At 40.0% G+C, this 20388-nt stretch overlaps 1 protein-coding gene across 9 annotated transcripts in view; it reads left to right on the top strand.

Annotated features, from left to right (window-relative positions):
* Positions 1-20388, top strand: part of PLS3 (plastin 3) — an 86222-nt gene that overhangs the window by 18017 nt on the left and 47817 nt on the right. Inside the window, exon 1 of one of the 9 annotated variants that reach the window (XM_085008265.1) lies at positions 6445-6755. The exons of the other annotated variants lie outside the window; for them this stretch is intronic. The gene's annotated coding sequence lies outside the window, so the exon portion shown is untranslated. Of the gene's footprint in view, positions 1-6444; positions 6756-20388 lie in introns of those variants that run through there. 9 annotated transcript variants of the gene reach the window in all.

A 20388-nucleotide genomic window follows, 5' to 3' on the forward strand; every position in this document is an offset into this window, starting at 1 on the left:
GCTCAGTGGGTTAAGAATCCGGCGTTGCCATGAGCTGTGGTGTGGGTTGCAGATGCGGCTCGGATCCCGCATTGCTGTGGCCCTGGTGTAGGCCAGTGGCTACAGGTCCGATTAGACCCCTAGCCTGGGGACCTCCATATGCCGCTGGAGTGGCTCAAGAAAAGGCAAAAAGACAAAAAAAAAAAAAAAAAGAATCCTGCTAATGGCTTTAGCCAGTTTCTGAAGTACCAGGGAGAGGGAGAAGCTGGGAGAAGGAAGAAGTTGCTCTCTTGTATGGATGACTTTTTGCTAACAATATGATTTTTAGCAAATGAAGGCCACAAAAGCCGATTGATTGTGGCAGAATTAGTTATAATGAGACTGTTTAGCTGTACCAGGTTAGCAGACTGCCAAATAAAATACTGAGCAAGCAAGACTGGTCAGTTACAATTCAGCCTCTAGAAATCTGAGCCAGCATAGTGTTATGTTTATGGATTCAGTTCCATCCTCAAAGAAATACAGTCGGAGTATCTCAGCAAAAAATAAAATAGAAGTTATGGAGCATCTCCCAGACATTTGAATAGTAAGGGCATATAACACTGTATGAGACCACGCTATTTTTGCAGCCAATCTTAAGCATAAATCTACATTGTATTCAGGATGCTGTGTTGGGCCAAACTTAACAATGACCATTATGTGTAGAAAATAGCAACCATTGTTGTTGCATTAAACTCTCTGGAGATTAAAAAACATTTTTAATTAACCTAATAAAACCTTAATGGCAACATGAGCAAAGGAATTTACATAACCAGAGAAGAATGGGTAGAAGTAGAAAATATAGTGCAATTGTTGCCTTATACCAGGCAAAGGAACCCTAAGCCATGTGACGCTGGTGACTGTTTATTTGCCTAAAAAAGAAATTCCAGAAGTGTGCACACTCACACACATATTTGGATTTTTCAGCTAAATCTTTAAATGGGCTGTTAGATGACAAGCTCCCAAAGAAATGGAATTAATTTGTGTTGTGTTTTGAAAGTATATATGAATGTGTTTGCAAGAATTACGTGGACGATAAATTAGACTGACAGTGCTTGGTGGTTCTTGAAGTGAATATTGGCGATCTTAGAGACATTTTATTCGACAACAAGGCAACAGTTTTTCCCTGGGAACATGTCTCCACAGTAAAAGCGGAAGTCAGAAAATATTCCACATGCAGATATATCTGAACCTCTTCATTTAACACTTTGAAGTGATAGCAACATCTGGTAACAAGTAGAAACCAGCGCCTTATAAACGATGGCTTCATGTTACCACTTCATCTGAATTAGTCATTTAAAAGGGTTTTATAAGTCTTCCTAAGAACTGAAAAGGTTAATCTTGGACCAGGGCAGGCAGACAGGAAATGCTGAAGCGGCTCTTTCTTTTGAAGATTTTGTGATTCCTTGTGAGGTCAAAAAGTTGTTTTAAAATTTAGAAAGCTAAAGCATTGAGATCTTGACAGTTAAGTGAGATTTTTCTTCCTTTTTTTCTTTGTGTGCAAGTCTGGGGGAAAACTTGATGAAGTTTGGAGTTCTTTATACTTTTGATTCCACTTTTCTCTGAAATGCCTTTATTTTCTAAAAGTGGAGAATTAGAAAATCACTTCAGTTGCCAAATATGATCATGGATTCAGTGCCATTAGAAAGATGAAACCTACCATTTCTTTGGCTAGATTAGCTCTCAGGAATCATCCTATTCCCTAGAGTTGCCCAATGGGACAAGAGTAGCTCTCTTTTATGTTTATGTGATTTGCATTAAAAGTGCCAAAAGTTTGCTCTTGATTATGTAATAAACCACTATAGCAACTGACAGCTTAATTCCTTTAGGGTGTAATGTTGTTATCATATATTTAATAGATACTTTTTTTAATTTGAAAGTAAATATTTACTCCTGAATTTTTTCTTTGATCTTCTCGAGACATAATTGACATATAGTACTGTTTAGGGTGTACAGCGTGATGATTTTACTTAACATAAATCGTGAAATGATCATCACAGTAAGTTAAATGAACTTCTGTCATCTCATATAGGTACAAAATTAAAGAAATAGAAAAACCTTTTTTCCTTGTGATGAGGATTCTTAGGATTTGCTCTCTTAACTTTCACATATAACATACAGCCATGTTCATTACATTTCTTACATTGTACCTTACATCCCTAGTACTTATTTATCTTATAGCTGGAAGTTTGTACCTTTTGATTGCCTTCATTCATTCCCCTCTCCCCCAACCCTCCTTAACAGATTCTTATCGAGTGCCTACTGTGTGCCAGGCACTCTTCTAGGTGCTTGAAATAGATTGGTGAACAAAGACAAATCGCTGTCCTCATAGAGCTTAATAAATATTAAAGATGAAAACGGTAGAGCAATTTTCAATCATTTAATGCTCTCACTCAACTTTTAAAGACCTACATTGAATGTGTTTTGAGAACTCTTGCATATTGTACCTGAGGTTGGACTAGGGAAAAATTGACAGTTTGTTTGAAATATATGGCAATAAGCTGGAAGCTGATTAAAATTAAAGTCCATATTTGATTTTTTGATTCTGGCTTTTATTTTTCATTTATCAGCATTATAAATGGACTCCTAGAGTAACTGAAGAATGTTACTGATTTAACCTGTGGATTTATTCCTTAGGGTGGTCTTAATTTATAGGGGGGGGAGGGTGTTTGTGGGTGGATACAGTAGCCGTGGAAATTAAAACATGGCATTCGTGAACATCGTTTTCTGTCACTTGAAGAATTATAGAATACTTAATGTATTCGTGTTCACTATGGAAAATGAATGTATTACTCAGTTATTTTTGCATATGTGAGTAGTACAAGAGCTGACTCAAAGGAGATGACATGATGGTTCCTGTCCTGAAGTGAAATAAGATGATGGGGTTGTGTTGGAAAAATGATGTGGTCATGCCCATATTTGTTCACATCGCTTGTTCCTTTCCTTTTATAGAGGAAAACCAAAGGGAGTCTCATTTCTTATTTTTTATGTTTCCTTTTTGTATTTTCATGCCATCCCCCCCTTTTATTTCCCCTTAAAATTGCACTATCATGATTTGCAATTCAGTTTGCACAAGTCGTGCTTTGCTATATAAAATATATAAGTACCTCTTAGAATGGTCATAGTGGAGACATTATACCCATTTTACGGAATTGATTATATATGTGGACACAGCCACTCTGAGCTCCTTGGGTATAAAAGGCACGTTTCATAAATCTATTTCCCGATGCCATAGCGAAGTGCCTTTTACAGCATAGATGTTCATTCAGTGTTTGTCTAATGAATGGATACAAGTCAGGAATTTTATTTTTGCTTTCCAAAATACCAAACACTTTCTTATAAGCGCACAGAACTTTTTAAAAACTTTTCAAAAAAATTCTTATGGCCACATCCATGGCATATGGAAGTTGCTGGGCCAGGGATTGAATCTGAGCTGCAGCTGCCAGCAATTCCAGATCCTTTAACCCACTGCACTGGGCCAGGGAGCAAACCTGTGCCTCTGCAGCAACCTGAGCTGCTGCAGTCAGATTCTTAACCTACTGTATCACAGCAGGAACTCCCTTTAAAACTTTATGGGGAGTTCTCACTGTGGCTCAATGGGTTAAGGACCTTATGTTGTCTTTGTGAGCATACAGTTTTGATCCCTGGCCTCATTCAGTGGGTTAAGGATCTGGCATTGCTGCAAGCTGCAGCATAGGTTGCAGATGTGGCTCAGATCCAATGTTTCCATGGTGTGGCATAGGCCACAGCTGCAGCTCCAATTCAACCCCTAGCCTGGAAACTTCCACATGCCACAGGGGTGGCTGTAAAAAAAAAAAGAAGAAGAAGAAACCAGCGATAACAGAAAAAATAAAAATCATTATTAAAAAAAGAAACTTATTTTTATGGAAAACTTCAAACATAAGGACCCCCCCCCCCAGTTTCAACAGTTTATCAATAGTTGATGTTCTCGTATTTCATCTTTTCTTTCCTCTTTTTTATTTCTTGAGATTTGCTTTAAAATAGCCCGCATATTATTTTAAACATAAATAGTATGGTGCACTAGTATTTACTAATTTAAAATAGTAATAATATAAAATATAATTTCTGCATTTCATACAGAGTTTAACTTCCAAACCCTTTCTGTTCTAGTGTATGTGTCAGAGAAGGAAACTTACTGATTATCAGAAGAAAAATATGGTTTGCTACATATGAGCTGAATGTTTTCAAGTAGTTTTGTAACAAATATATTGCCTTACTCTTTTAAAAAGCGTATTAAATGGTGTGAAATCACCATCACAACCAGGATAATAAACATACCCACCAACCTCAAAGAAAATGTATTAAATGGGTGTTCCCCGGTGGCCTAACGGTTAAGGATTCAGCATCACTGCTTATGGCTTGGGTTCAGTCCCTGGCCTAGGAGCTTCCATGTGCCACAGGCACGACCCCCCAAGAAAAGTATTAAAAGTTTCTAAAAACTATACTCTCATGATAAGTTACTGTCTTGTGGGCATGAAGCTGATTCTGCAAAATATTCTTTTTTTTTTTTTTTTTTTTTTTTTTTTTGTCTTTTTGCCATTTCTTGGGCCGCTCTCGCGGCACATGGAGGTTCCCAGACTAGGGGTCCTACGCCAGAGCCACAGCAACGCGGGGTCCGAGCCACGGCTGCAACCTACACCACAGCTCACAGCAACGCCGGATCCTTAACCCACTGAGCAAGGGCAGGGATCGAACCTGCAATCTCATGGTTCCTAGTCAGATTCGTTAACCGCTGCACCACGACGGGAACTCCTGCAAAATATTCTTTGGAGTAGATGAGTTGTATAGATTGGTCCCCTCAGAAGTGATATTAATCAATTTTTCTTTTCATAATTCAGCACCACAGAATTCACAATAAAACCTATTCTGGTAATTGCATTCTCAGTTTAAAATTTTCTTGTTAAAAACCTATGGACCTTATGTTTTTTGTCCCTCTAAAATTGGATGGCTCCATCATAAATATTGCTAAATAAAGCACCAGTTCTCAATAAAAAAAAAAGTATGTCATCTAGTCCCTTGGAGATCAAAATTATTTGCATACTAACACTAAGATGTTCTTTGCTTTTTCACTGTATTGACAAAAGCCATGGTAGTTTTGCTGGTGCCTCAGAATGCAAGGCAGCAGCCCTACACTGTATTAGTAATCTTCAACACCATACCCTTCCTTTTAGAAAAGGACCTACAACATGCAGTTCATTAATGAATGTTCTTGATGAAGGAGGAAAAAAATAATTTTATTAAATCTAGACTCTTGGGTATACATCTTTTCAATATTCTGTGTGATGAAATGGAAGGTACATAAAAAGCATTTCTGCTGCATATGGATATACAGTGATTGTCTTAAGGAAAAGCACTCGTGCAGTTGTTTGAGTTGCAAGCTAAACTAGCCGCATATTTAAGTAATAGAAAATCACTTTTACTTGCAAGATCGAATGACACATTAACTGATTATTGGGACCCGAGATAATTTTATCAAAAATGAACCAAGTGTGCTAGTCACTGCAGGGAAAACAGTTGAGAGTATTTGTTGCCAATGATAGAGATTTCAAGCAAAAATGCAAATTCTTGAAAGCTTGCATCAGCCATCTTGCATCAATACTTTAATGAGATTGGTGGTGTTTTTAATGACAGTGATTTTGTTAGATATTGTAAAATGAAGCGTGACAACATTGGGAAGATCTGTATTGGTCAAACAGTATTGTTCCAGATGAGCAGTGCATGATGTTATGAAATCAAGCATGGGTAAAAGGTCTATTTAAAGTGCAAGATAAACCAATGGATTTTAGTGCAACAGAGTGCCAAAGAAAAGTCATTGATCCAGTATCAGATTCCACACTGCAACTAGCATTTAAGAAACTATCATTTCTCCGGTTTTGGCATAGTCTTATAATGAAGAATATTGGTAATTATCTGGAAAGGCTCTTAAACCGCTCCCTTTTTCAAAAAATCTGTGGGAGGCCATGTTTTCTTCATATACTTGAATCAAAACAACATATTGCAACAGACTGAATGCAGAAGCAGATAGGAAAATCCAGCTGTCATTGTGTTAAATTAGGCAAAAATGTAAACAATGTACTCTTCTCACTTTTCTTTTTTCTTTTTTTTTGGCTGCAAAAAGCTTTGCTGTTTCCATTTGGTCTACAGCTTGGGTGAGGGCCCCAGGGTGATTGATTACAAAGCTGCCTACTGGCTGCAGGGAAAGGCCATTACACCTAGGGGGCAGAGGGGCCCCTCAAAGGCTGCTGGGCTTCAGAGGCTCTGGTCTCTGTAGGAGGGGGAGCCTTTCTACAGCACTGCCTGGGGGCGGACAGCCTAGAGAGCGCGGGGTGGCGGAGGAGGAGGGGGTGGGGGTGGGGGTAGGGGGGTTGATCAGGTAGTCGCCATCTTCTTGATGCGTTTCACCTGCTCATCCCGAAGCGGCTCTCCAGGAAGTCACAGAGTTGGGGTTGTGCAGGCTGGAACCCAGGCTGTGCAGATCCACAAGGGCCTGGCTCAGGGACTTCTCCAGGGCTGTGGCAGTTTCCATCGTGTCCGGGGTTTTTACCCCATTCATCTTGGGACAGCTTCTGCACCTCCTGGAAGAGGGCGTGGCCACCACACTGGTTTTGCATCTTCAGGAGACACTGGGTGCCCTTGAGCCACTCCTCAGCTGAATCACAGAAGGTACCCACACCCTCTACAACCACATCACCACGGTGGAAATAGAAGCCCAGAGAAAGGTAGGTGTAGGAGGACCCAGATGCAGGTCGACCCCGCAGTTGACCGCAGCCTCCAGCCTTGTGGAATAATTCTGACAAATATACGAGCTCATGGTTGAGCAGCCCTAAGGAGCTCAGCTCCAAAAAACGGTGTTGGCCGGTTCTGGAGACTAAGGAGGGCTGAGTGGTTGGTTCCTAAAGTTGCTACTTCAGAAGTTCAAGGGTAATGGGAGGCTGGAAGAAGTGGCATCCGTGGGTCTCTTCCCTTCAAACACGGTTGAAGCAAGAGACAGATCCCCAGGGGCTTGGCCTCATCCCACTAAATATTTTACAAATAGATTTTTCACTTAAATGTTGCATTAGCATGCAATGAGTTTACTGTTGTTTTTCCAAGAAATATCTTTAAAATATTCTAGTTGTAGTTTCTAATATGATAAAGCCACTGATAGATCTAAAATAAACCACATATCCAAAACCTCTTTGGGGTCCTCACGTTCTGAGGCCAAAAAATTTAGAAACTGCTGAGTTGAGTTGGTTGGGTTTTTAAAAATATTGTTTCTGGTCCTTCTTTTCCTCTTTCCTATCTTTTTTTTTTTTTTTTTGAATGAGAGAACCTCAGGATAGGAAGGTGTAGAATATATGAGTTATTTCTTTGTATGATTTTATTAGCTATGACCAGAACACAGATGTCTCCCCCAGTTTCATTAAGATATAATTGACATATGACATCGTATTATGTGAAGGTGTACAATGTGATGATTTAATATATTTATATATTGTGAAATGATTACTCCAGTAAGTCTAATTAACATGCACCACCCCACATAGATATACTTTTTTTGTTGTTGTGAGAACTTTTAAGATCTACTCTTAGCAACTTTGAAATAAACAATTCACTATTGTTAACTCCATATACTCACCACAGATGTCTTTTTAAGTCCGTTCCCTACCCCATGTATAAAAGTTGATAATTTTTGGAGGACCTGTGCTTAAATCCTTCTATTTATTTCAATTTTTTGTTTTAGTGCGTTAGGACAAGGTATATAATTTAATATATAATAAGACATGCTATTTTATTTTTGACTTTCGTCTTTTTAGGCCGCTTCCCGCGGCATGTGGAGGTTCCCAGGCTAGGGGTCCAATTGGAGCTGTTGCTGCCAGCCTACGCCACAGTCACAGCAATGCCAGATCTGAGCCGCGTCTTCGAGCTACACCACAGCAACACGGGATCCTTGACCCACTGAGCGAGACCAGGGATTGAGCCCATAACCTCATGGTTCCTGGTCAGATTCTTTTCCACTGTGCCAAGACAAGAACTCTAAGACATCCTATTTTAAAATGTGGATTAGTTTATTATGCAAGGACAGAGCTAATTAACATTTGCTGTTGGGAAGGCATCCCTTGGAATATTGAATTTAAGGTATTTTGTGGCTTATTTTCCCCCCAGATCATCACATAAACTAGATCTACTTGATTGTTAAAACTGACCCATCCACACAACAGGAAGTTTGTACCTAATACTGTGCCTAGTATAAATCCTAAAATTTCCAGTATAGTCTGAAATTACAGTAGGGATATCCTCTGTGTTAATTTGGTGCTTATTTTATGTTGGATCCCTTTGCTTCAATGGTTTACACACTGTGGGTGTTATTTTTTTGTTTGCTTTATAAGTCATGAAGATGGGTAAAATCTTGTCCCATTAAAGGACAATAGATCAGTGTTATTGAGGTGTGGCATTAAACACAGTGGGAGAGGCCTCCGTTGTACATGTCACACATGGAAAGAATATACACAGTACTGGGTGTGGTGGGGAGAGCATGACATTTGAATGAAAGTTGGAAGAGACTTTTAAACTACTGTGTCTAGGTCTTGTATCCTAACTGCGTATTACACCGATATGTCCGTGAAACTCTCATGCAACTTTGGGTGTGCCTCTTTCTTTCCTTTCCACCCTGAGGTGTGTGTGTGTCCAAAGGTGCATGTGTGTGAACTTTTAACTTCACGGATTTTCTTTTCTTTTTTTTTTTTTTGCTTTTTTTTAGGGCTGCACCTGCGGCATATGAAGGTTCCCAGGCTAGGGGTCTAATCAGAGCTACAGCTGCCGGCCTACACCACAGCCCCAGCAAGACCAGATCCGAGCCATGTCTGCAACCTGTACCATAGCTCACGGCAATACCGGATCCTTAACCAACTGATAAAGGCCAAGGATCAAACATGCAACCTCCTGGTTCCTAGTCGGATTCATTTTAGCTGTGCTACTTTGGAACTCCGATGGATTATTTTTTTGTAACATCTGAGATAGAGAGCGTTTATGAGCTTTATGTGTACAGATAAAACATAGGTTGAATTCGGAGTTCCCTGGTGGCTCAGTGGGTTAAGGATCTGGCATAGTCACTGCTATGGCTCTGGCTCAGATTGAATCCCTAGCCTGGGAACTTCTACATGCTGTGAAAGCAGCCAAAAGAAGGAAAAAAAAAAAAAAACAAAACAAACATGGGTTGGTTTCTATCGGCTTTCCCCAACATTCATCATGATAAATTTGGAGTGCGATGTAAAAGTTGTTTTCATTCTGTGGCCTTCTTATAAAAATGTGAACTGTATTACACAACTCTGGCCACCGTCTTGTATTCTTAAGCCAATTTTCATTACCTGTAGTAAAAACAGAGATGCTGTTCACACACAGTCACACACATGCACATACACAAACACCAGTGCCCACCCCCCTCGGCCCCACACACTGCACTGGCTGAACTATTGATGTGATAAAAAACAGTCTTTTAGGAAATGCCCTGGTATTTACTAAGTGGAAGATGTCCCTTTTTAAAGGGCGTCTCCATGCCTAGAACTTTTACCACAGTAGTTTGCAGTTGAAATGAATTCTGTTTTGTTAATGGTGAATAGATGCTAAAGTCAGTGAATGATTTGGTGTCATTTCATAGTAATCAAACATTAGTCTTGGAGTTTGGAAAGCTAGAAAATAGATATTCCAGATGACCAAGAAAGGGAAACTCAAGGATGCTGTTTCTGGGTAGCAAGACATTGAAGAAGTTCATAGACCTTGGGACAGACCCATCTTAGTATTTTGAAGTAGCAAGGATGGCTAAAGAAAAGGTAAGGCTGTGGAAACCCAACATTTCTGGTCTGATACTGATACTGTCTTCTTACCTGAGGCAATTGCGTGTGTCCCGGTTTTCTCTGGAATTGCAGGATAATAATAACACGTATACCCTTTCTTCCAGTTAGTTCAAAGTGCTTTAGCGTTATTTCCTACCTCACATAGTCCCTGCTGGGCCACAGGCAGCCAGTGCTATGCTTGTTTTTCAGATGGCGAAACTGAGATTTGGGAACGTTGAAGAGGCTTCACATAGTGAGTCAGCAGTGAAGACAGATGGAAAAATACTTCCTCTGGCTGCTGAAGCTCTATTCCTTCTGTTCTGGATTGTGTTGCCTTTTGATACTTCATGCAGTTTTTGTGATTGATGAAATAAAGTGCTCCCATTAAGGAGACAGTGTAATCCAGTGTCTGCTAATGGTGGTTAGTGATGAGGACAGGAGAACCCTTTGCCTCCTAATGTAGGATATCCCGATCCTTTTTACAAGTGGTCACAATGTGAGTCACCTCCTATTCTGAGAATTCAATACGTTGTCATAAAACGCTTTTCTTTGTTCTATATTATTCATAAAGGACTGGAAGATCTATTATCTCACTTTCGTAGAGCAGACGGTACTATGCACATTACATCCCAGGCAGATTATAACAGTGGCCACTGCTTACTGAGTACCTTGCTAGAGCCAGACCCTCTTATGCACTTATCTCATTTAATCATCATTGCAGTCCTGTGAAGTATGTGGAATTAGCTCCACTTTTATGGATATGAACCTGAGGCTCAGAGAAGCTGAGTGATTTGTTCAAGGTCACGCAGACTTCAAGTCTGTCAGACTCCTAAGACTGATGCCCCCATTGCGCTCCATTTCCTCTCCAATGATTGACGTGCCCTACGTCAATATTAGAAATGGTCTCCTGAGCTTAGCACAGTTCTCCTATTGATTTGTTTGCTGTTCATTCCCACAAAGGGCACTCACAACTAACCCGTTGCTTCATTTAGCAATTAAGTGATTAGAATTGCTAGACCAGTTAAAAAACAGATTTCAATAATAAGAATATGGCGGTTATCACATATCTCATGCTTACCATGTGCCAGGCTGTCGTCTAAAATTTGATCAAGTCATTTAAGCATCACAGCAATATACAAAATAGTTACTATTATGTGATGTAGTTACTGTTATCATCCCCAGATGAGAAAACAGAGGCACAAGAGTGTCAACAATTTGCCCAAGGACAACGTAGAAAATTGCGGAGACAGGATCTGAACCCAGCCCTGGCTCCAGAGCTCTGAGCTACTCGGTAGTACTACCTCGCAATAGAAAATTCGGTTCAGCAAGTGTTGGCTTAGTTCCTGTATGCTGGGCTGGTGGAAAATATAGTTCCTACGCTTAATAGCTTACATTTTGAACAGAAAATAAGACGTGGGTAGTTGCAAGTGAATGCTCCAACACCTAGCATATGCAATGTGAGTGTCGTATGAAGACATGAATAAGTATGGTTTGAGATGAATAACAGAACGTAAGTGGTCTGAGGCAATTCGTTTGCCTTTCTAAGTAATGTACTTTCCTACGGGTGAGTGACTTGGTGTCTGGGGAGAAGCTGGTTCCATGTGTTCTAAAATAAGCAGGTTACTTGGCGAATGTTCAAACTTTAAATAGGTATGTGGGTTGTAGCTATTTGACCTGAACCAACTTTAAATTCCCTTGTGTTCTTGCATGATTTCAGTGGAGCTGGAGTGAACATATTCATTGCTCTCTAAATGTTGTGAAGTTAGAAACTATGAATACTTGGCAAAATACTGGGAGGCTGACTGGAAGGGGATTCATAAGTATTGTATCATTCTTTTGTCAGGGTGTTCTCCTTCTCTAGCAGGAAGTGTTATGACTTGCTTTCTAAACTTGCAATTCTGAGAAGAATGTTGGGTTTCCAGATTGGCGTTCTGGGCGTGGGAGGTTCCTTCTATTAGTGCTGCGGGAAAGAAACAGGTTTGCTCTCGTCCCAGAGGGTAACGATTTTAATATTATTTGGTTAGGTTCAGACCTTTATATTATGGAATATTTACCAGAAATCTATTTAAAAATCTTAAAATCCTTATTATGTGTTTGGGTAAACATTTGGAGACACTTTCTAAATCTTAGGTAGTCAGGGAGAAGCAAATTGGTTTTATGAGACATTTTTGAAGTTTTGGATCTAACTTGTTATCTATCTATTTATATATAACCTGTCTTGGGAAATATTTTAGGGACTTTTTACTTTTTAAAAATTGATTTCAAAATCCTAATTCTGTAGTGGTATCTATCAAGTTAGATGTCCAAAGGTTTAGGTGACTGTTACTTTGTATCTTGGGATGGGGGTGGAAGTGGGGGTGGGGATGAGATTTCAAATGCCTTTGCTCCCTGTTAAATGGTTATTCAAAATTTTGTGAAGTAGATGTGGAGGGTAGCTGTCAGGACAGACCATGACAAACAGACCGGTACTCTTACAAAGTAACCTATGACAAAGAGTTGTCCTCGTGTTTATTCAAACTTTGCAAAATACATGGAAATCGCTAGAGATGAGATTTTGGTGGTGTTCTTATAACATGGTAATGATAGTGATTTCTGCTGCTCAGAAACTCACCAGGGTTTTCCATCACGTGGTCATCAAATGTTTTATTCCCATTTTAATATAGGTAGATAGTTAAATCTCAACTCTGAAACAAGGGTAACCTCTCAAATTACTTGTACTTACTATACCCGTATTAGGTAAAAATTGAAGTGTGAAAGAAAAGAATCTAGTTTTCTCAGTTAACAACTACTTTTTTTTTTCCTTTGCTTTTTAGGGCCACACCTGTGGCATATGGAAGTTCCCAGCCTAGGGGTTGAATCAGAGCTACAGCTGCTGGCCTGAGCTACAGCTGCTGGCCTACGCCACAGGCACAGCAACGTGGAATCTGAGCCACGTCTGTGACCTACACCACAGCTCACAGCAACGCCAGATCCTTAACCCATTGATCGAGGCCAGGGATGGAACCTGTAATCTCATGGTTCCTAGCTAGATTCGTTTCGGCTGTGCCATAACAGGAACTCAAACAACTACTATATTTGAGAACTTACATAAGCAGGGTAACATTGCAGGAGGCAATTTCAGTGACTGATAAGCTTTCAGCTTCACTCAAAGTCTAGGCTGAAATTTTATCTCTAGTGATTTCTGAGTTGTACATCATACCATTTTGTTTTGAGTGAACTAGTCTGATCTTGCCTTGTGAGCAATATATATACCTAAGGTTGCTCTTGGCTTCAATGCTAATTTTCATAGGGAAAGCGAATGGAAATATTCCTTAGATATGAAGGTTAATTAATTTCATTAGCAGCAGATATGCTTTTTCATAAATTAGTCCTATATTTTTGGAAAGTGTAAGCGTTTACTTAGTAAATAAGGAAAGGATTAGACTCTCTAAAAGAAGAGTATGCTATTTCAATCCTAGGAGTTAATACTTCATAGCTTTGTAACAATGAGGGAAGGAGAGTTATCACTTTGTTGTGTCTTTGGGTTTGAAATAGTATTCTTCATAACAGGAAAGGGGGCTTTTAGAATATGATTAAGCTGTACATTAAATATATACAAAACTCTTTGTCAAGAATTTAAAGAATGTCTCGAATCTGACTTAATTGATTTGAATGTTTCTATTATTGGAAAATTTATTAACCTGTTTTAAAATAGCCATTGCTTGAAGAGCTTATCTTTTTTTATTAAGACAAAAAAGAGGAAAAGAAACTTTTACTTAAAATGGAAGTGTTTGATATTTCTCCAGGAAATGACACAGGTTTGGGCACCCTTTGGGGCTTAAGTGACTCATAGGTATATCGGTACTTGAAAAAAAGATCAACGGTACTTGAAAAAAAGATCAATTCGAATCTAGCATAAGCTAGAATAGAAAAGAGGTATTTCTAGAAAATGAACTCATTTAATAGCTATGTAAAGTGAAATCACAGGATGTCTGGGATTTGCTTTAAAATAATTCTGGAGAGACAGAGGTGGGGGAGGAGCGGGGGGGTGAGAAGAAGAGAGAGGGCAGGAAGAGAGAATCATGGGAAATACCTGATAAATAAATGTAGAATCTGGATGATAGGATTTATGGGTATTTGTTGTACTATTTTCTCTTATTTTTGTATTCATTAAAATTTTTCATAATAAAAATTTTATAGTTTTAGTTTGCGGCACTTTACATTTATTTCTAAATGATACTTTTAGCTATAAACTGCAGGTTTGTCCAAACATGATTTGTGCATGATGTGTGTTATTGTAAAGGTGAAATGTGCTGCATAATTGCCAAGTAAAAACAGTTTCTGAAAAAAAAGTTCTGTTTGACTTTCGGCTAAATTCAAAGGATAGGTGGCAAACATCTTGAAGGGTTTTGTAGTATCTTGAAGTATTAAACAGGAGCAGATAGTTAAAGCATACCAACAGGCCAAGTACATGTGAAGAATGTGGGAAGATTCCAGCTTTCACTATAGAGTATGCATTTTTAAATCCACGTGAGATGACTGTTTAGCCAGCGTTATGTTTAAGTCTGTTCACTTTCCCTACTTGCCAACATCGGAGTTTATTTATTCAACAGACCTTTAGTAGGGGCTTGTCATGAGCCAGGATACAAAGTCAAATAAGATAGCAGCTCTGCTTTCCAGAAGCTCACAGACTAGCAGACTAGATCAAGAAATAGATGGTCATCACACTGCGAGGGGCCGCTGGAACTGGGGAAGGGCAGTGCCTGATTAACAACCAGGACCCTATGCTGCACCTCCTTTAAAACAATCCAGGCAGAACATTTGAGGTGGTTTAATTGATCATACGTGTTCGACAAGTAGGAAGAGGGCTGACATAGCTTGGTTTAACTCTGTGTAGACCTCTTGCGTTACTTTGCAAATAATAGCCTTCTCTGCTTCCCTGCCTTTTTTTTTTTTTTTTTTTTTTTAGGGCTGCATCAGGCATATGGAAGTTCCCAAGCCATGGGCTGAATCAGAGCTACAACTACCAGCCTACGCCACAGCCACAGCAACACAGGATCCAAGCCGAATCTGCAACCTACACCACACAGCTCACAGCAACGCCGGATCCTTAACCCACTGAGTGAGGTCAGGGCTCGAACCCCCAACCTCATGGTTACTAGTCGGATTCGTTTTCATTGCACCACGACGGGAACTCCTCCCCTGCCCTTCTTAATACACATTTACACTTCTCATGCATCCCCAGCTGTTGTTGTAGCAGTGTACATGCAAGAGTTAGCAATCCCTTCCTCAAACTAAATAGGAAGCTAATGTTTAAATCTCCTTAACGTTTTCGGAAACATCCAAGGCAAAATTACAGTTATGGATAGACAGCTCCTTGGGGTTGGATAAAAAGGAGAGTTAACCTTCAGTCACCAATAGAACCTTCCAAAGTTCACTGCTCAATTGATTTGGAATTTAAAACATAATTTGGCATGGAAATAGTAGGTATGGTTTTTTTACGTCACTTCACAAATGTCGCTGAAATGGTGTGCTGCATTATCGAACCAATGTTTTGTGTTCATATTATTTTAATCTAAATGAACTGTAGAAGGGTAGTTGCAAAATGTATCCAGCTGTGTGTCCCATCAGCCAATTGCTTTGTTTTCTAGTCTTGAGTCTTATACAGCCTAACAGCGTATACAATAGTGCCTTGTGGGAAAAGATTGTCAGTTTTATTTGGGGTTATCTAGCCATGTCCAATGTTTAGTTGTACCCATGCCGGGCTGAAATGTCAAATAGAATTACTAGAGGATCTAGGCCTTGATAAACAACCTCGCTAAGTATGCTCCTACCTATTGAATATTGCTTTCATCATAGGCATTTGCTCTCCATGCTGACCATAGTGAGCAATTTTTAATAATGCCGAGGTACTAGAATAATTAACAGAAAAATCTTTCACCACTTCTTCCTGCTGCTTTTACCTTTCCTAAACTTTCAGGATTAACTAGGAACCTGTCACAGGTGAGGGCCTTTAGAATTTGACTTGCTTGTTTTGACAGAGCAACAAATCAGTAAATTGAGAAAGACATATATTATAGTTACTCCTTTATCAAGATTCAATTGAAGTTTTCTAAAAGGAAGCAAACAAAACTCCAAAATGCTTGCCCCTTGAGAAAAAGCAGCTGTAAGGTTAAAAACTAATCATTAAAAAAACTGTGGGGTACTAGAGCGACAGCTTATGTATGAAAAAAAAATCCTATAATAAAAAGCAAATCACATTGATACTTGAGTGTTTGGTAATATTTATTTATACCAAGTTATTAGCACTAATACAGTGGGAATTGTTTAGTTTTTAGCATATAAGAGGCTGAAATTAAGTGATTTTTAAATACAGGGAAGCAGAAGCTTGTCATGTATAGCAGCAATTATGTGCCACAAGAGAAAGTAAGCATTCATGTCCTTTTCTTTCTTTTTTTGTTTTTTGGGGGGGGGTCTTTTTAGGGCCACACCCACAGCACATGGAGGTTCCCAGGCTAGGGGTCCAATCGGAGCTGTAGCTGCTGGCCCATGCCAGTGCCACAGCAATGCCAGATCCAGCCGCATCTGTGACCTATCCCACAGCTCATGTCGATGCTGGATCCTTAACCCACTGAGCAAGACCAGAGATCGAACCCGTGTCCTTCTGTATGCTAGTCGGGTTCGTTACCGCTGAGCCACAACAGGAATTCCTCATGTCCTTTTTTAGCACTTATGCTTTGAAGAAATAACTTCTATTTATTTATTTGTTTGTCTTTTCTAGAGCCGCACCCGCGGCATATGGAGGTTCCCAGGCCAGGGGTCTAATCGGAGCTGTAGCCACGAGCCTACGCCAGAGCCACAGCAATGCCAGATCCGAGCCGCCTCTGTGACCTACACCACAGCTCACAGGCCACGCCAGATCGTTAACCCACTGAGCGAGGCCAAGGACCAGACCCGAAACCTCATGGTTCCTGGTCGGATTCGTTAACCATTGAGCCACCACGGGAATTCTCAGAAATAACTTTTAGAACTTTCTCTATGTAGTCTTCACTGAACCTGTTGCCAGTATTCTGTATATTTTACACAGTTACAGTTTTGGTGATTTCAATTCAAGGATTAAGTGAATCCCTGAGTAATAAAAATGAATTGGCATTAGTCAGAAGTGTCACTGTCTACATTATCACAACCATTTGTGTGTCTCAATACCACGGTCACATGTGTCTCTAGGAGTTTTTAAATTCTCTTACATAGAGTATAATAGGCATGAGCCTTCTTTCCACAAAACAGTGTGTAACCTCTTTGTTTTCATTTTTATGATAAGAGTAGTTAATTACCCTCTCTTTCACATACCCTTTTTTTTTTTTTTTAATTTTACCTTTTCTGTATAGTTCTGTCTCTTGAGCAAAGTCACTTAATTACCCCAGGCACTTGTTTCTTCCCGAATAGAACTTCAGTAATCATTGGATATTGGGCATGCTGGGGGAATTGTCACTACCCTCAAAATATTGCAGTCAGTTGGAATATTTTTTGAACCATAGCTCCATACCCAGCATCCAGCAGTGGTTGTTATTGTAAGAATATCCAAGAGGAAGATGAAGTTTAGACTCTGTTCTTGAGGAACAAACAATCTTGAAATAAGACTGGCAGAGCAAGTAACTAGACAAGTATTCGTTTGCTGTTGATGAAAGAAATGATTCTCTTTGCTTGGGGGAGATTTTTCTCTTTGACCAAGTTTCAGAATTTATGTGGAGGAGGCAAATGAGCTGAATCAAGTAGGATGATGGATGTCCCAGGCAGACTGTCCTCACATCCATTTTTGTAGCTATAGGAGGAAGTCTATAATTAAATTGCTACATTTTGTGACAAGATTCTAAATCCTGTGGGTGTTGAAGAGAAAGATCAGCAGGGGTGTGGAGTCCTTGGGAAAACATGGTTGGGGAGAGGATGAGGCCCCTGCTGCAGCTTTTGAAGGATGAGTAGAATTTGGATAAGTAGACTAAAGGAATAAAGAGGTGGGCATTACCTGAGAGGTAGGTACAGAGAGAGGGAGTTCTTTCTAGGAGGGAGGAAAAGAGGAAATGGGGGCAGGGTAAAACAGAAGCTACTGATGTAGGTGTTAATAGGATATGTTTAGGAGGATGGTTGTGATCAAAAAGCTAATTTAGGAGTTCCCATCATGGCGCAGTGGTTAACGAATCCGACTAGGAACCATGAGGTTGCTGGTTCGATCCCTGCCCTTGCTCAGTGGGTTAAGGATCTGGCGTTGCCGTGAGCTGTGGTGTAGGTCGCAGACTCGGCTCGGATCCTGAGTTGCTGTGGCTCTGGCGTAGGCTGGCAGCTACAGCTCCGATTAGATCCCTAGCCTGGGAACCTCCATATGCCGCGGGAGTGGCCCAAGAAATGACGAAAAAACAACAACAAAAAAAGCTAATTTAGAGTGTTGTTCAAAGGGTAAATGGGTTAGATGTGACTAGTAGGAACACTCTAGAGGATCAGGAATATCAGGCACAGATTAGCCAAGCTGTTTGGACATAGGAAATTCGAGCTTCCTGAAATGGGACTGACATAATCAAAATAGTTTTGGGTACTAGATACAGACCATTTTTGATGCAAGATATTTATTGAGAACACACTGTGTCCCCGCATTGTACTAAGTGCTGTGATGAATACAAAGATAAGTGATCTATGTTTCTACTTTAATATGTTTATAGTCTTGTTGGGGAAATAAATTCATTCACTAAGCCGTGGTGGAGGAAGCTCTAATAACGATTGAGAATACTGGCTTTCTTGTCAGGCAGAGTTGGGTTTGAGAACTGGCTCTGGCTCTCTCTAACTGTGTGATTTGGGGCACGTGACTCAACTTCTCTAACCCGGTTTGCTCTTCTGTAAAATGGAAATAACAATATTATGCGATTCAAAGTTTTTCTGAGAAGTAACTTATCAAATGTATATAAAGCATTTGGCACAGTGCACATAAATAATAAATCCTTCATAAATCTTAGCTGTTGTAGGAGTTCCTGCTGTGGCACAGTGGGTTAAGAATCCGACTGCAGCAGCTCAAGTCATTGTGGAGCTTCCCCAGCCCAGTGCAGTGGGTTAAAGGATCCAGCATTGCTGCAGCTACGGCTCAGATTCTATCCCTTGCCCAGAAACTCCCATATGCCAAGGGTGCGGCCGTTTAAAAAAAATGTTAGCTGCTGTAATATAAACTTAAAATGATATGTTATTATATTATCTTAATTATTACTACTGTCTACTCTGTAGGCACTGTGATTGGGGCTTGGAATATGCGGATGAATGGGATACCATCCCTTCCTTCAAAGAGTTTTTGTATAAGAGTATTAAATGCTATCCTTGTAGTGACTATATTTTCCCATTCAAAAATTGGTACATATGATCTGACAGCAAAACGAGGTATTTAAATTGGATCTGTCTGGACAGATCCAGCACTGGCTGTAACAGAAGAAAACACACAGTTCTGTGAGAGATTTTTTATCTTAGGTGGGGACAGTCTCAGACTTTCTCAAAGGTGCTTTTGGAGAGTAGGTAGAAGATGGGTGAAGAGCATTCCACTGAAGAGAACTAAATGGAGATGGGAAAATGCATGACCTGTTTGGGGAATAAGGTATCTTTACAGAGTGTGACTCCAGGGTGTGCAGAGCGTGTGATGGGAAATAACATTGGAGAGACAGGCGGGTATCAATACAGAAAATTCTAGGGCTTTTAGATGTTGTTACTTAAAAGTTGGCACTTGCTTTTGTAGGCAATATACCTTAGATCTGCTCTTCAGGAAGTTAGCAGTGTAGAGATTACCTTGGAGGAAGACAGGAGTGTAGACAGATGTGCTAAAATCAAATGCCTTTGAAAACGGCCAGACATGAGGTGATAAAGGGGTATCATGGAAGAATCCAGAAGGTTTTCTTCCATCTACCTTTGTTTCTTGTGGCCAAACTTCAGTCTCGAATTTCTAAACCTAGAGCCTGAGGAAAGTGGGGAAGTCGAAGTGACCTGATTTGACCAGCAAGATATTTGAAAAGGGGAGAAATAATGTGGCAATAAGTTCATATGTGTGGACACTTAGGCTTTCCTGACTGGAATTTTCGTCACTGACCTTCCTTCTCCCTTGGCCAGAGGGTCAAGTCCAGATTTTGAGTGTAGCCCTTCTAAATTAGACCCTGACCTTCTCTCCAAATGTGTCTGTCACAAACCGTAGGCCCAATGCTCAACCACACTTTCTCCAGCTCCAGAATATCATCTTCCCTTTATGCCTCTGTGCCTAGAATGCCTTTACCAGTGATACCTGTCTGAGGAATTCCTACTTAGGTTTTAAGATTAAGTTCAAAAGTCACCTTCTCTGGAAAACCTTTCCTGAAGCCCACCACTGTCACCCCACCTCTCAGTGAATATGACAGTAAGAGCATGACAGTGTTAATATTATGTCTTTGTTTTTCCATCTTTACACCTACTAGAGAATAAGGTCTGTGAGAGGGGACTTTGGTCCTAATTCTTTATATCTACAACACCCACCACAGAGCAAGTACATACTAAGCCTTCAGTTAAG

This window comes from Sus scrofa, chromosome X (genome assembly GCF_054392235.1).
Source record: "Sus scrofa isolate SSC_HxYL_T2T_F1_AM1 chromosome X, Sscrofa_HxYL_maternal_Yorkshire_Landrace_v2.0, whole genome shotgun sequence".
Taxonomy (NCBI): domain Eukaryota; kingdom Metazoa; phylum Chordata; class Mammalia; order Artiodactyla; family Suidae; genus Sus; species Sus scrofa.